Raw genomic sequence first — 14168 nt, 5'->3', positions numbered from 1 at the left:
AGTTGCCCTTCTTTGTACAGTCTCTAATGTATTAATATCCTTCTGAAGATATGGCCTCCAGAATTGAACACGGTATTCTAGATGAGGCCGTACCAATGACCTATATAGTGGCATTTTTACTTCTTTCTTTCTGCTGCTGATTCCTCTCCCACTGCAGCCAAGCATATGACTTGCCTTTCTCATTGCTTTGTTACATTGCTTACCTACCTTTAAGTCACCTGAAATAGTGACTCCTAGATCCCTTTCCTCCTCAGTAGTTTCAAGTATAGTGCCATTAATACTATTTTTGAGACCCAAGTGCATGATTTTGCTTTTTTTTGGCATTAAACTGTAATTGCCACACTCTTGACCATTCCTCTAGTCTACCTAGATCCTCAATCATTTGCTTTACCCCTCCTGGTGTGTCTACCCTGTTGCATACCTTTGTATCATCTGCAAAAAGGCATACTTTCCCTTTAATGCCATTTGCAATGTCACCAATAAAGATATTAAAAAGAACTGGTTCAAGTACAGATCCCTGGAGTACTCCACTGGTAACATTTCCCTCCTGTGAATGCACTCCATTTACCACAACTCTCTGTTTTCTATCCTGCAACCAAGATCTTATCCTTTCAATAATCCTAGTATCCAATCCTAAACTTTCAAGTTTATTTAGCAGTCTGCGATGTGGAAGAGTGTCAAAAGCCTTACTAAAGTCTAGATAAGCTATAACCATGGCTCCACCTTTATTCACCACTTTAGTCACACAGTTACACAGTCACACAGTCAAAAAAGGCAATAAGAGTTGTTTGACATGATCTTCCCCCAGTGAATCCATGCTGTTTGGGATCCTGTAAATTGCTGGATTTGAGATAATCTACAACTCTTTCTTTTAAGAGTGTTTCAAACAATTTCCCTACTACTGATGTAAGACTCACTGGTCTGTAGTTGTTTGCGTCTTCCTTGCTTCCAATTTTGTGTAGTGGGACTACGTTTGCTCTTTTCCAGTCCTCTGGAATTACTCCTGTAGCTAATGACTGGTTGAGTAATTCTGTCAATGGTGCTACCACTTTATGTTCTTTTAGTATCCTTGGATGTATCCCATCTGGCCCCATAGATTTGTCCACTTTCAGCTTTGAGAGTTCTGTTAGGACCTTCTCCTATGTAAATGTACTTGTTTCATTTTCCTTAATATTCCTGCAACTTAACTGTGGCCCCTTCCCCTCTCTTTCAGTAGTGAATACTGAGCAAAAATAATTATTAAGATGATCTGCTATTACATTGTCTCCTTAAAAAAAGACTCCCAGTCTCTGTCTTTAGTTTTATTATTCTGCCTTTTGTTTTTCTCCTTTCGTTTATATACCTAAAAAAGGTTTTGCCTCCTTTACCCACTGACTGGGCCATTTTCTCCTCAGCTTGTGCCTTTGCACATCTGATTACATTCTTAGGAGTAAATTTACTAAGATGGGAGTTCTATTTAAGATGGGGTGTTGCCTATAGCAACCAATCAGATTCTAGGTATTATCTTCTAAAAGGTGCTAGATAAATGAGAAGTAGAATGATTGGTTGCTATAGGCAACATCCCATCTTAAATATAACTCCCATCTTAGTAAATTTACCCCTTAGTCTCCTTCTGTCTAACAAGATATACCGTATATACTCGAGTATAAGTTGACCCGAATATAAGCCAAGGCACCTAATTTTACCACAAAAACCTGGGAAAACGTATTGACTCGAGTATAAGCCTAGGGTGGGAAATGCAGCTCTAGCCGTACACAGCCCTCATAGTGCCAGATATGCACCTTTACTGCCAGATAAGCCCCCACAGTGCCAGATATGCCATCATGCTGCCAGATATGCCCTCATGCTGCCAGATATGCCTCACAGTGCCAGATGTGCCAGATATGCCCTCATGCTGCCAGATATGCCTCACAGTGCCAGATGTGCCAGATATGCCCTCATGCTGCCAGATATGCCCCACAATGCCAGATGTGCCAGATATGCCCCACAGTGCCAGATATGCCCTCATGCTAGCAGATATGCCCCACAGTGCCAGATGTGCCAGATATGCCCCACAGTGCCAGATATGCCCTCATGCTGACAGATATGCCCTCATGCTGACATATATGCCCCACAGTGCCAGATGTGCCAGATATGCCCCACAGTGCTAGATATGCCCCACAGTGCCAGATATGCCCTCATGCTGCCAGATATGCCCCACAGTGCCAGATGTGCCAGATATGCCCCACAGTGCCAGTTTGTTACTTACCCTCCGTTGCTCCCGCGCTGTCCCGTCGCTCCTGCGCTGTCTTCTGAAGGAGGTGCCGGTTCGTGCACTTTCTTTAACACACACATGCTGCTGTCGCCGGAGACGTAGGAGGGACACAGGAGAGCCGTGCGCTGTGCCCTCCGTGTCCCTCCTAAATACTCACTCGAGTATAAGCCGAAGTGGCTTTTTCAGCACAAAAAAAGGTGCTGAAAAAGTCGGCTTATACTCGAGTATATACGGTATCTCTTTGTCTTAATTTTTTTGTCTCTGCTTATATTTCCCAAAAGCCATCTTTTTGCTTTCACAATATTTGTTACTTCTTCCGCAAACCACACTGGCTTCCTTTTCCTTGTGTTTTTTCAAACACTTTTGATACAAAAATCTGTTGCCTTTAATATTGCACTTTTTAATTTAATGTTTCCCACCTCTCCTGCACTGTTTCCAAGTTCCTCCACTCTGCTAAAGAATCGCTTACACATTTTCCCATCCCTACAAGATCAGCCTTCCTAAAATCCAACACCTTTGTTTTTGTATGGGATAAGTCAGTCTCTGTCTTTATGCTGAACCGTACTGCTTTATGATCACTGGATCCCAGATTTTCAACAACTTTTATGTCCGATATTCTGTCTCCATTTGTAAGTATTAAGTCTAATATTGCGTCTTTCCGAGTGGGCTCCCTCACCAATTGGTGGAGGGATGCTTCCTGAAAGGAATTTAAAATGTCCCTACTTCTAGTGGAACTAGCAACAGACACCTCCCAGTTTACATCAGGAAGATTAAAGTTTCCCATGATTATTACTTCTCCTTTTAATGCCTTTTAGTTATGTCCTGCAATAGGTTCTTGTCCAGTTCCTCTTCCTGACCTGGTGGCCTGTATATCACTGCTACCTTAATACAATACTTTGTATTATGGTAGTAGTTATGCTTTTTTAACATACATCGCTACCCCTCCTCAGATTTTTCCCATTCTGTCCTTCCTAAATAAATTATATCCCGTTATAGCTATGTCCCAGTCATGATTTTCATTGCACCATGACTCTGTAATTGCCACAATATGTAGATCATCCCTTGTGATTATTGCAATTAGTTCTGGGATTTTATTTCCTAAACTCCTTGCATTGGCACACATAGCTTTTAGTCTTGTTTGTGCAGACCTTTTGACCCTGTCGACCTTTTGACCCTGCCAACCTTTTTGACTGTCGACCTTTAACTGTCGACCTAATGACTGTCTATCCTTTTAATGTCTATCTTCTGTATCAGAACCAATAAGAACATGGACAAGAACTGGACTGTAACTAAAAGGCACAATGTCGCTTACAACAAGGTAGAGTCACATGTATAACAAATTCCAAAATAAGCCAGAAAAAAGGGAAAGCCATAAAGTGCGCCAGCAATCTTCCAGCATTTAAATGCCTCATATAAGGGTCAATTCAATTACAGTACATGCGATATAAGATTGCGAGGTACAGCCGCAGTGCGTTCATCTCCCGTACATACTGGATGCAAAGCCATATGCATGATGCATGGACGATGTATGGTGCTGTTGCTGGCATTCATGCAGCATCATAATGGCATATCATCAGCATCACCCCTATAGTGCATCCAATTGAGTTGCCCTCAAAGACTTGGCTATGTCTGGGAGGGCACTGAAAATGAGCTTGCTATCAGGCAAAGAAAGGGACCGGAAAGAAACACATATCATATGCATTAAACTAACAAGAGAAGAACACAGGATCTGCTGCTCAGACAGCCTTAGGGCTGTAACACACTACCCGGTTTTCCCCAGATGGCAAAAAGCCGGACAAATTTTGTCCGGCTTTTTGCCATCCGGCAGAGTCTTTCACACACAACGGCTTTGAGCCGTGTGTAATGCTGTGCGCATGCGCAGCAGCAGACAAGACTTGAAAAAAAACCTGTTGTGTGTGAAAGCTTCCCTGCACACACACGGTCCACTGCCTTCAAAGACGGCACAGCCTCGGTCCGGCAGCCGGACCTTCCAGTGGATATTTCCGGCTGCAACCCGGCAGCCGTGCCGGGGCCATGCCGTGTGAAAGCCTTGAAAGGACACATTGCGCTGCATGTGTCTCTGCAGCACGGCAGTGGTAAAAAGCCGGGCGGGATTGTGCCGGGCGGCGGTAGCCGGCGAGTGTGTTTCAGCCCTTAGGGTTCCAGCACTGGAATACAGTGAATGTGGGTTGAGTCCAGGCAGATCATTTGCGTACTGTTATGTTAATAAATAAATTTGAAGTCACTTTTAGGTAAAATAATTATTTTACCTAAAAGTGACTTCAAATGTATTTATTAACATAACAGTACTCAAATGCTGTAGCAAATTTGCATGAAAATAATGTCATGAAAATTTGATATAACCTTACATAGAATACAGAAATTACACTAAGGATGAGTTTGCTCAACATAGAGTTTAACTATTGTATTGTAAATAAATGAGTCTGTATCCTCTATTTCCTTGTATTACTACTGCCATCTACTGTATCCCTACATTACTGTCAGCATGCATAGTCTACAGCAGTGGTTCTCAACCTCAGTCCTCAAGTACCCCCAACAGTTCATGTTTCCAGGTCACCTAGCAGTTGAACAGGTGTATTCATTAGTTACTGACACATTATAAAAGACCCACAGGTGGAGCTAATTATTTCACTTGCAATCCTGTGAGGAGAACTGGAAAACATGAACTGTTGGGGGTACTTGAGGACCGAGGTTGAGAACCACTGGTCTACAGAACAAGATTATTACACTGAGAATAATAACCGCCACCTGTGCATAACAATATTAGTATTTACCATGAAATTAAGGATATATTTTTTTTTTTTTTACAATGATAGGCTGCACAGGAGTTTATACATTACAAATGCATATACCCCAAACAGTCTATGACCAAGTTTCAGAGCAGAGAGGCTTTGGTACATCCTCCTAAGCTCTGTTTTATAGTGATATCTTCCCACCCTTCCCCCCTCTGCTTTATACGCGATGCTGAGTGCCTGAAAGCCTTTGTTTTGTATCATTGACTGTGCATGCATTTGACAGCCTGACAATATGTTTTGTGTTGGGCCCTCCTCTTCGACCACACAAACCACCCCACAACGTCATACAGGAGCTCATGAGGGGTTATTCAGATGGGTGTGGATCATAGAGTCGACAGTAACTAGGTCAACGGTCATTAGGTCAACCTTTATTGGTCGACAGTGACTAGGTCAACACCTGAAATAGGTCACCATGGTCATTAGGTCGACATGAACAAAGTCGACATGAGTTTTTTTACTTTACGTCCTAGAGGATGCTGGGGTCACTTCAAGAACCATGGGGTACAGACGGGATCCGCAGGAGACATGGGCACTTTAAAACTTTCAAATGGTGTTACCTGGCTCCTCCCTCTATGCCCCTCCTCCAGACTCCAGTTTAGAATTGTGCCCAGGCAGACTGGATGCACTCTGAGGAGCTCTACTGAGTTTCTCGGAAAAAGACTTATGTTAGGTTTTTTATTTTCAGGGAGACTGCTGGCAACAGTCTCCCTGCTTCGTGGGACTTAGGGGAGAGAGAAGTCAGACCTACTTCTAGCGAGTTTAAAGGCTCTGCTTCTTTGGCTACAGGACACCATTAGCTCCTGAGGGTTTGGAACACTAGGTACGCCTAGGGGTTCATTCCCAGAGCCCGCCGTCACCCCCCTTGCAGAGCCAGAAGTCAGAAGACAGGTGAGTAGAAGAAGCAAAGAAGACTTCAGTGACGGCTTCTGAGGTACCGCACAGCGATCGCACGCTGCGCGCCATGCTCCCACATACAGAGGCACTCCAGGGTGCAGGGCGCGGGGGGGGGGGGGGGGCCGGGCAGCATATATACTTCAATTATAAGACTGGCAACAGGGGACATAGGTGCTGGGGCAATGTCCTAACCCACGCCAGTATAAAAATTTTAATTAAAATAGCGGGACTGAAGCGCGCCATTGCGTGGGCGGGGCTTAGCCCTCACAGCTCACACAGCCAGCGCCATTTTCTTTTGCAGTACACTGGTCCTTCCTCACGCTGCTGGATGTATCAGGGTGCAAAACGGGGGGGGGGGGGGGGCACAGTCAAATGGTGCAATATATGTGTAATATAAAAGCGCTGCAGGTTTGGGGGCATTCTATAATGTTCAGAACTGTTGATTAAGTGCTGGGTTATGAGCTGGCAAACTCTATCTGTGTCTCTCTGACATGTTTGGTACACGTGTGTCGGCATGTCTGAAGCGGAGGGCTGCCCACAAATAGCTGTGGAAGTGACCCTGTCGGCACGGCCGACTGCTGATGGTACTTGGTACATGTGTGTCAAAATGTAGGTGGATGGAAAACTATATTAGGGACACAGACACGGGAGGGTGGCCCTGTCGGCACCACTGATATATGACTGGGTAAAAAAATTGCGTATTAATGTGATGCATATCAGAAAGGGCTATGTATATACGTATATATATATAGTAAGGTTGAATAAATCGGTGTAAGAGACACAGGAATATCTATGGATGTTTTGTTCATACCTATGTTTCCCTCAGACCCCTCGGGGTCGCAAACAGGTTATTTTGCCCAGTCACTACTCCCTTATACCGACACAGATGCTAATTCCTGTGTCGACCAAATGCTTCCTGATGAGATAAAAAAAAAAAAAATGCATTTAGTACATGATTAGTACATAGGCCCTCATTCCGAGTTGATCGCTCGGTATTTTTCATCGCATCGCAGTGAAATTCCGCTTAGTACGCATGCGCAATATTCGCACTGCGACTGCGCCAAGTAATTTTACAATGGAGATAGTATTTTTACTCACGGCTTTTTCATCGCTCCGGCGATCGTAATGTGATTGACAGGAAATGGGTGTTACTGGGCGGAAACAGGCCGTTTTATGGGCGTGCGGGAAAAAACGCTACCGTTTCCGGAAAAAACGCAGGAGTGGCCGGGGAAACGGGGGAGTGTCTGGGCGAACGCTGGGTGTGTTTGTGACGTCAAAACAGGAACGACAAGCACTGAACTGATCGCACAGGCAGAGTAAGTCTGAAGCTACTCTGAAACTGCTAAGTAGTTAGTAATCGCAATATTGCGAATACATCGGTCGCAATTTTAAGAAGCTAAGATTCACTCCCAGTAGGCGGCGGCTTAGCGTGTGTAACTCTGCTAAAATCGCCTTGCGAGCGATCAACTCGGAATGAGGGCCATAATAAGGACGTATTAACGTCACTGTGGACCCTGCTGTTCCAAACAAAGGGGTCTATGTGTGTATATGTATATATATTTGTATGTATGTGTGTATGTATATATATATATATATATGTGTGTGTGTGTGTATATGTTTTTTATATATATATATATATATATATATATATATATATTTATAATGCTGCTGAAGTAACCTTCTTCATTCTCATGTGCTAAACGCTCTTTTCAAGAAGGTCTGGGTCAGCCCTGACAAGATGATTTCAAATCCTCAAGAGGATTCCGATTGTTTATTCTTTTCGCGCCACGGATAGAATAAAGTGGGTGTCACCCCCTGTTCTACACGGGGCCCTGTCACAAAGCCAGCAGATCATATGTAGGAAGCTTTTGTTATGTTCTAGTTATGTGTCCACGCGTACGTCAGTTAGACCTGCCGTTATATGCGCATGGGGGAGTAGTAGTATTCAAAAATGGTCGGTTGCCTGGTCATGCGTTATAGATACCCTGGGGAGAGATGGGATACTCCTTACGTGGGGTCATATCAAGGACGCTGCAGCATGCTTTCGTGTGACTGCAAGGGATCGAGGACTCTTGGGTTCGCGGGCCGATTCCATGGCGGTTTCGGCTAGGAGGGCGTTGTGGATTCACCAATGGAATGCTGGGGCTGACTCCGAGAAGATATGGAGTCTCTTCCCGATGAAGGTGAAGCCCGGTTCGGTGACGACCTAGTTAATTTGATCTCGGCAGATGCCGCGGGTAAGTCTACCTTCTGGGCCTATGTTCCCTCACAACGGATGATGACGCATAATTGTCAGATGCAGTCATGTCAGCCCGATAGATACAGATTCCCCCTTCTTTCTTTGCAGGTAGAGGAAGGAGAAAAGGGAAGAGGTCAGCAGCCTCTTCAAGGTCACAGGAGCAGAAATCATCCTCTGTTTCTGCCAGATCCACCGCATGACGCTATGACTCTCTTGCGGGAGCCTACACCGGTGAGGTCACATCTAAAACTTTTCAGTCGGTCCTGGAATGGACTTGGACACGTGGGTTTTACGAATAGTGTCCCAAGGGTGCATACTGGAGTTTCCAGGCATTTTTCCCTCACCAATTCTTCATTATTACCGATTCTCCTCCGGAAGGGGAGGGAGTATGCGACGCAACACAAGAGTTGTGTCAGGATCAGGTCATGGTCCTGGTGTCCCCTGTCACAATAGGGAGAAGACGGTTATTCAAGCCTCTTCGTGCTCCCGAAGCCAGACGGCTAGGTCAGACCAATCCTAAATCTGACATCCCTTAATTTCTATTTAAAGAAATTCAAATCCAATCTAAAAAAGAATAAAGGAGGTCAAATTACATTTGCTATTCAGCATGGTCATTACCAATTTCACCAGGCTGATGGCAGTAATGATGGTTCTCCTTCTCTAGTAAGGAGTCACGTCTATCACGTACGGGGACGATCTCCTGATAACGGCGAGATCAAGAAACCAGTTGGTGCAAAACGTTGCACTCTCCCTCACAGTTCTTCAACAACAGGGTTGGCTCCTGAACTTGCCAGAATCACTGATGGCCCATCGACGCGGTTGTCGGTTATGGGAATAATACTAGATACTACAGAGACAGAGAGTTGTTTCTTCCAGTGGAAAAGGATCTGGAGATCCAGAGTCTGGTCATACGAATTCCAAGACCAGCTGGAGTGTCAATCCATCAATACATTAGAAAAGATGGTTGCGGCCTACAAGACCGTTCAGTTGGCAGGTTCCTTGCCAAGGTGTTCTAGTGGGTCCTGTTGGACGAGGGGTCCGGTTCCCACCTACACATGCACGGGAAGATAATCCTTTTATCAAAAGCCAGGATTTCGCTCCACACCTCGCACTTACTAGAGGGACGTAGGTTCGGGATTCAGGACTGGGTCCTGGTAACCACGGATGCAAGTCTCCGAGGCTGGGGAGCTGTCACTCAAACGGAAAAGCTTCCAAGAAAAATGCTGAGCTGTCACTCAAAGGGAAAAGCTTCCAAGAAAAATGCTAAAGTCAGGAAGCCTGCCTTCACATGAATATGCTGGAATTGAGAGCCATTTACGACGGCCTTTAACAGGTGGTACATCTTCTTCGAGATCACCCAGTGCAGATCCAGTTGGATAAGGTAACGGTAAGACGGAACAAAGAGCAGAGCGGAAATGGCTGAGGTGATGAAGATTCTCCTCTGGGCAGAAAAATATGTAAGGGCTCTGTCTGCAATTTTCATTCCGATGGACAACTGGGAAGCATGGTTCCTCAGCAGACACGATCTCCATCCAGAAGAGTGGGACCTCCACCAAGAAGTCTTCGCAGAGGTGACAAGTCTTTGGGGAGTTCCTCCAGTAGACAGGATGACTTCTTGTCTCAACGAGAAACTTCAGAAAAGAAAAAAAAAATTGTTCCAGGTCAGAGACCCTCAGGCAATAGCAGTAGATGCTCTGGTAACCCAGTGACTATTCCGGTCAGTGTATTCCTTCCACTTCCACGGATCCCAAAAGTTCTCGGGATAATTAGAAGAACAAGGGTTCGGGCAATTTTCACTGCCCCAGACTGGCCAAGGAGGGCTTGGTGCTTAGATCTTCAGGAGTTGCTCATTAAAAGATCCTGGGCCTTTTCCTCTTCGTGAGGATCTACTGCGGTAGGTACCGGGCGTGTACCTAGACTTGCCGCGGCTACATTTGACGGCATGACTGAGCGCCGAATCCTGCCCCGAAAGGGTATTCCCAAGGAAGTCATCCCCACTCTTGTTCAGGCCAGGAAAGGAGTAACGTCTAAACATTACCACCATTTTTGGTGAAAATATATGTCTTGGTGTAAATCCAAGACAGTTTCAACGGAAGTGTTTCAGTTAAGGCGTTTTCTCCGTTTCCTACAGGCTGGGGAAAATGCAGACTGCAGTTGGACTCCATTATGGTCCAGTTTTCAGCATTGGAAATTTTCTTTCTGAAACTATTAGCTTCCCTTCCGGAAGTTCAGTTTGCGTGAAAGACGTGTTGCACGCCCAACCATCATTTGTGCCTCTAGTGGTACCTTGGGGTCGTCATGTGGTGTTGCAGTTCCTTCAATCACATTGGTTTGAACCTTTACAGAATGTGGAGTTGAACTTCCTCACTTGGAAAGTGGTCATCCTATTGGCCTTGGCATCTGCAAGGCGGATGTCTGAGTTAGTGGTCTTGTCTCTCAAGAGCCCTTAGTTGACTTCCTGGAAGATAGAGCTGAATTGTGGACTCGTCAGCAATTTCTACCAAAGGTGGTTTCCTCTGTCCACATCGATCAACCTATTGTGGTGCCTGTGGCTACTGACGCCTTCGCTCAGTCAAAATCTCTGGATGTGGTCAGAGCGTTAAAGATTTAGGTCGCCAGAACGGCTCAGATTAGGAAAACAGAGGCTCTGTTTGTCCTGTATGCTCCCAACAAGGTTGGGTGTCCTGCTTCCAAGCAGATCATTGCATGCTGGATCCGGAACACCATTCAGCACGCTCATTCTACAGCTGGATTGCCATTACCAGTATCGGTGACAGCCCTTTCTACTAAATAGATGGGCTCATCCTGGGCGGCTGTCCTTACCTTATCTCGGCATGGTGACTTTGCCGTGCAGCTACTTGGTCAGGGTCAAACACATTTTGCAAAAGTTCTACAAGTTTGACACCTTGGCCAATGATGACCTTAAGTTGGTCAATCGGTGCTGCAGAGTCATCCGCACTCTCCCGCCCATTCTAGAGCTTTGGTATAAACCCCATGGTTCTTGAAGTGACCCCAGCATCCTCTAGGACGTATGAGAAAATAGGATTTTAATACCTACCGGTAAATCCTTTTCTCTTAGTCCGTAGAGGATGCTGGGCGCACGTCCCAGTGCGTACTGTATCTGCAGTTATTGGTTGTGGTTACACACAGGTTGTGTTAAGATTTTTGTCAGCATATTGCTGCAAATTCTTCATGCCGTTGGCTTGTGTTCTGTTAAATGCCACGTTCTGCGGCATGCTTGAGGTGTGAGCTGGTAAGATGCTCACCGTGGTTTAACAATAAATCCTTTCCTCGAAATGTCCGTCTCCCTGGGCACAGTTCCTTAAACTGGCGTCTGGAGGAGGGGCATAGAGGGAGGAGCTAGGTCACACCATTTGAAAGTCTTAAAGTGCCCATGTCTCCTGCGGATCCCATCTATACCCCATGGTTCTTGAAGTGACCCCAGCACCCTCTATGGACTAAGAGAAAAGGATTTACCGGTAGGTATTAAAATCCTTTTTTTTTTGTGTTGTTTTCTTCATAAAGTGACTGGGAACCCCAATTAGTGCACCGTGCCCCCTATCATGGCTCGCTTCGCTCGCCAAGTTACTCTTCCCAATTGTAGTCCACGTGGTTCGGAAAGTATGCTATAGTTCAAAAAATGGGGGAAAAAAGTGAAAGACTCATGTTGACCTTTTTCCATGTCGACCTAATGCATGTCGACCAATAGTGGTCAACCTAATGAGTGTCAACCTACGTGCAGTCGACCTAAAGAGCAGATCCCACTCAGAGGTGGTTGGATTGGCGTCCTGAGCTGCAAAGTAATGATTATCAATACTTTCCGCATGCACAGTACCTGTTCTGTGCGTGTGTAAATGGGTCCTGAGACACAGGATGCAGGACAGCATCGGTGATTGACAGTCTGCTGCCGTTTGGGGCGGGAAGAGGCCACGGATCTGCATGGAGATTATCTGACCTCTGCGACGGGCGGCTGCGCGTCCTCAAGATTACTGCAAGCCACCCAATAGTGAGTGACTGATCCGATGCTGTGTACTAGGACACAGGTTGAATCACTACTGCAGCAGGAGACATCTACTTGTAATAGACGCTTCCAGCTGCATTACAATACAGCGCTATCACTGCTGCTTCCAAGGAAGTGATACCCAGTGGAGTAACTACCGTCCCTTGCAGCCACTGCAGAGGCTTGAAGGCTCAGGGCTGCGGGGGCACACCGCTGTCCGTACGTCAATCTGCAAATTGTCCCTCAGAAAATGGCCACCAACATGAGGAGACATGCTAGAGGTCATGCTTGATCTCTAGAGTCTGACTGCCAGGAAGTGGTGCCGGGACCCGGGAGTGCACACTAGCGCTGGTGGCCGCGGCTGCCTTACACCCTGGCAACAAGCATGAAAACCCCTTGGCAAGGAGCATTATACACCCCTAACAATAAGCATTACCCCCTGGAAACAAGCATGACACCCAGCATATGAAATTCTTTGCAGCGAGCATTACCCCCTGGCATTGAGCATGACACCCAGTGCATGAAATCCCTGGCAAAGAGCATTACCCCCTGGCAACGAGCATGACACCCAGCGCATGAAATCCCTGGCAAAGAGCATTACCCCCTGGCAACGAGCATGACACTCAGTGCATGAAACCCCTGGCAACAAACATTACCAACTGGCAACAAGCTTGAAACCCAGCGCATGTAACCTCTGGCAACGAGCATTACCCCCTGACAACGAGCATGACACCAAATACATGAAAACCCTAGCAACGGGCATTACCTCCTGGCAATGAGCATGACACCCTGAGCATGAAAACCATTGGCACCATGCATGGAACCAAGAGCATGAAACCCCTGGCAACGAGCAGGTAATTTAAAAGTAATTAGAATCCGTACTGTGGGGCATAATGCGTAATGGGCATAGCGGTGTGTGGCATAATGTATCACAGGCATTATGGTGTATGGTATACTGTATCACGGACATTGCGGTATGTAGTAAAATGTCTCAGGGGCATTGTGGTGTGTGACATAATGTATCACAGGCATTATGGTGTGTGGTATACTGTATCATGGGCATTGTGGTATAATGTCTCAGGGGCATTGCGGTGTGTGGCATAATGTATCACGGACATTGCAGTGTATGGAATAATGTATAACAGGCATTGCGGCGTGTGTCATAATGTGTCACAGGCATTACAGTGTGGTATACTGTATCATGGGCATTGCGGTATGTAGCATAATGTCTCAGGGGCATTGTGGTGTGTGGAATAATGTGTCACAGGCATTACGGTGTGTGGAATAATGTGTCACAGGCATTACGGTGTGTGGCATATTGTGTAATGTGCATTGCAGTATGTGGCATAATGTATACTGGGCATTACTATAAGGAGGAAAAATGACAAATAATGTAAGGGGCATGATCAAGGATTATTTTCTTTCCTGTAGTGGCCAATATCTGGGCGTGCAGGTTGCAAAACTGGGGTATAAGGTAGTCTTTTCCTGCAATGCCACGCCCCCTGTTTTGACGTCACAAACACCCTGCGTTAGCCCAGCCACGCCTGCATTTTCCCTGGCACGCCTGCGTTTTTCCGAACACTCCCTGAAACGGTCAGTTGCCACCCAGAAACGCCCACTTCATGTCAATAACTCTGCGGCCAGCAGTGCGACTGAAATGCTTCGCTAGACCCTGTGTGAAACTACATTGTTCGTTGTAATAGTATATTGCGCGTGTGCATTGCGCCGCATGTGCAGACCTGCCGTTTTTTAGCATGATTGCTGCACAGCAAACGAATGCAGCTAGCGATCAACTCGGAATGACCACCAATGATTGGATGCAGCTTAAAAGTGCTTAACTTGCTGTTTAACAAGGAATAAACCCTCTATGTGGGATTACTGCTTTAATGTAGGTGATACAAGATAATAAAGAGTAACTAGTGCATAACATAGAAATTATTTTTCTAGCTATAGTAAAACATGATC

Source organism: Pseudophryne corroboree, chromosome 2 (genome assembly GCF_028390025.1).
Source record: "Pseudophryne corroboree isolate aPseCor3 chromosome 2, aPseCor3.hap2, whole genome shotgun sequence".
In the NCBI taxonomy this organism is placed as follows: Eukaryota; Metazoa; Chordata; class Amphibia; order Anura; family Myobatrachidae; genus Pseudophryne; species Pseudophryne corroboree.
Note: the sequence above shows the minus strand (reverse complement) of the source record.